Source organism: Malaclemys terrapin, chromosome 2 (genome assembly GCF_027887155.1).
Source record: "Malaclemys terrapin pileata isolate rMalTer1 chromosome 2, rMalTer1.hap1, whole genome shotgun sequence".
Lineage (NCBI taxonomy): Eukaryota > Metazoa > Chordata > Testudines > Emydidae > Malaclemys > Malaclemys terrapin.
The window spans coordinates 117,860,934-117,864,500 of record NC_071506.1 but is presented as its reverse complement, the minus strand read 5'-3'; positions in this window follow the sequence as shown (position 1 = coordinate 117,864,500).

The window sequence follows — 3,567 nt, the reverse complement described above, 5'->3', positions numbered from 1 at the left end:
TCATGCCTTCCTCCTCCGTCCCGAAGGCTATCTCAGATAAGGCGTCGGAAAAAGAGGACACGAGACGAGATGTTTGCGGAAATCATGGAATCCACCCGCAGTGAAAGAGCTCATCTGAATGAGTGGAAGGACATGGTTTCAAAGTATAGGAAAGATGCCAGTGAACGTGAGGATAGGAGAGACCAACGTGAGGAGAGGAGAGACGCTCGAGATGAGAGATGGCGGCAGGAAGATCAGAGGAGGCAGGATGCAATGCTGGGGCTGCTGCATGAGCAAACAGACATGCTCCAGCGTCTGGTGGAGCTTCAGGAACGGCAGCAGGATCACAGACTGGCGCTACAGCCCCTGTATAACCTCCCTCCCCCCTCCCCGTGTTCCATAGCCTCCTCACCCAGACGTGTGAGAATGCGGGGGGGGGGGGAGGAGGAGGCTCCGTGCACCCTCCCATTCCACCCCAGTGGACAGCCTAAGCAAAAGGCTGTCATTTTTTAAACCTTTTTTTAGTGGCCATTTCCTTCCCGCTGATCCTCCTCCCAAACCCCAACCGGCTTCTCTCCCTCTTTTTATAAAGAATTAATAAAGAATAAATGATTTTTAAACGATAGTGACTATTTCCCTTGAAAGCAAGCTGTGATCGAAGGGGGAGGGTGGGTTCCTTACAGAGAATGAGTCAATAAAGGGGGCGGGTTTTCATCAAGGAGAAACAAACAAATTTCACACTGTAGCCTGGCCAGTCATGAAACTGGTTTTCAAAGCTTCTCTGATGCGCAGCGCTTCCTGGTATGCGCGTAATCAGCAGCTAGGCGATTTGCCTCAGCCTCCCACCCCGCCATAAAGGTCTCGCCCTTACTTTCACAGAGATTGTGGAGCACACAGCAAGCAGCAATAACAATGGGGATATTGGTTTGGCTGAGGTCTGACCAAGTCAGTAACGATCGCCAGCGACTTTTTAAATGTCCAAATGCACATTCTACCACCATTCTGCACTTGCTCAGCCTGTAGTTGAACAGCTCCTGACTCCTATCCAGGCTGCCTGTGTATGGCTTCATGAGCCATGGCATTAAGGGGTAGGCTGGGTCCCCAAGAATAACTATTGGCATTTCAACATCCCCAATGGTTATTTTCTGGTCCGGGAAGTAAGTCCCTTGCTGCAGCCCTTTAAACAGAGTAGTGTTCCTGAAGACGCGAGCATCATGAACCCTTCCCGGCCAGCCCACGTTGATGTTGGTGAAACGTCCCCTGTGATCCACCAGTACTTGCAGCACCATTGAAAAGTACCCCTTGCGGTTTATGTACTGGGTACCCTGGTGCTCCGGTGCCAAGATAGATGGAACCCATATCCCTATCGCCCCACCACAGTTAGGGAATCCCATTGCAGTAAAGCCATCCACTATGACCTGCACATTTCCCAGAGTCACTACCTTTTATAGCAGCAGCTCAGTGATTGCTTTGGCTACTTACATCACAGCAGTCCCCATAGTAGATTTGCCCACTCCAAATTGATTCCCGACTGACTGGTAGCTGTCTGGCGTTGCAAGCTTCCACAGGGCTATCGCCACTCGCTTCTCAACTGTGAGGGCTGCTCTCATCTTGGTATTCTGGCGCTTCAGGGCAGGGGACAGCAAGTCAGAAAGTTCCATGAAAGTGCCCTTATGCATGCGAAAGTTTCGCAGCCACTGGGAATCGTCCCACACCTGCAACACTATGTGGTCCCACCGGTCTGTGCTTGTTTCCTGGCCCAGAATTGGCATTCCACGGGTAGAACCTGCCCCATTAACAACATGATCTCCAAAGCACTGGGGCCTGCGGTTTGAGAGAATTCTTTGTCCATGTCCATGTCCTCATCATTCTTGTCGCTGCGCTGCTGTCGCCGCCTCCTCCTCGCCTTGTTTTTCTGGTCCTGGTTCAGCATAAACTGCACAAGAATGCGCAAGGTGTTTATAATGTTCATGACTGCTGTCTTGAGCTGAGCGGGCTCCATGCTTGCCGTGGTATGGCGTCTGCAGTGTTCACCCAAGAAAAAAGGCACGAAATGGTTGTCTGCCATTGCTTTCATGGAGGGAGGGGGGAGGATGTACCCAGAACCACCTTCAACAATGTTTTTTGCCCCATCAGGCACTGGGATCTCAACCCAGAATTCCAATGGGCGGGGGAGACTGTGGGATAGCTATGGGATAACTACCCACAGTGCAACGCTCTGGAAATCGACGCTAGCCCCAGTACATGGACGCACACCGCCGAATTAATGTGCTTAGTGTGGCCGAATACATTTGACTTTATACAATCTGTTTCCAAAATTCGAATTCTGTAAATTCGGATTAATCCCGTAGTGTAGACATACCCTTTGGCACTTAAGTAGCTTTGTGGATACCACCCTAAAGTCTCAAGTACAGGTGAAGAACTACTTTGGCTACCCTTCACATAGAAGTATATCTTCACTGAGAAAGGCAGTGCAAGACTCAAAGGATGAACTAGTCAATGTTTAAAAGTTTCCTTAACCTGTTCACTGTGAGCCACTAACCTTTCTGAAACTGATAAGGCTATTGCTAATGTATAAATTTCTACTAGATAGTACTGAAGTGGGCAGCCATCTCCTTCTTCTGAACAAAAATATACAGGAAAATGCCATTACTTCAACTAGAACATCTTACTATATAGATACATGAGAAACAGAAGGAAAAACAGAGATGGATATCAGTATGGAAGCAGAGCTAAAGCGGTTTATTATATGTAGGTTCTTATACTGCCGTAATCAATGTAGTAGATTAGCACCTTCACATATTAGGCAATATGACTAACATCTGTAGCATATGATTTGTTCTCTCTCTAAGCCTTTTCTCAGAGAAGGAATTCGGAGTGTAGGATAGGTTTTTTTTTTTTTTTTTTTTTTTTTTTTTTAAAAAAAACACTGCTATATATGTGTTAGGGCAAAGTGCACCTTTCATTTGGAAAAGAAGGTGGCAAGGTTTGTTTGAGTGACTTTATCTGTGTATTTCTATATTTTCAAATGTTGGAGTTATGCTGCAGTTTAACCTTAACTCTCAATTTTCTGGATTGTTTTTTGATAATCTTAAAGGAAATGTCTAGTTACTTGTCCCATGAATTACCAATATGTTCTCTAAACATCTTAACATTTTGGTCAGAATTTAGATCCTAAACCCTTTCTGCCTGAAAGGAATGGGAGTCTCTACACTGCTTCATTTAAGCTGCTACATAAACACTTCACAAGTAGAATAGCATTTAACAGCTCCTCCCTATTCTCTAGTATTGTATTTGTTAAGGAGAAAATAATGTGTGCACACTTGTGTTATAATTTACTTGTGGGTCCAGAAAGTTATCACATTAAGTGTCTGTATGAATCTTTATGCAGGTGGAGTTGTATTCCCGGTGTAACATTTATTACTAATAACAGATGCCACAAAATCATTACTGCCAAAGAAATATGGAGTAATAGCAGCAAAACAGTTTCTGTTCATGGGCTATTAAAGGTCTGATTTTCATTCTCTCCGAAAAACTTAGTAATCTTTTGTTGCAACTCCAAAGTAAGTACAGACAATATAAAACCAC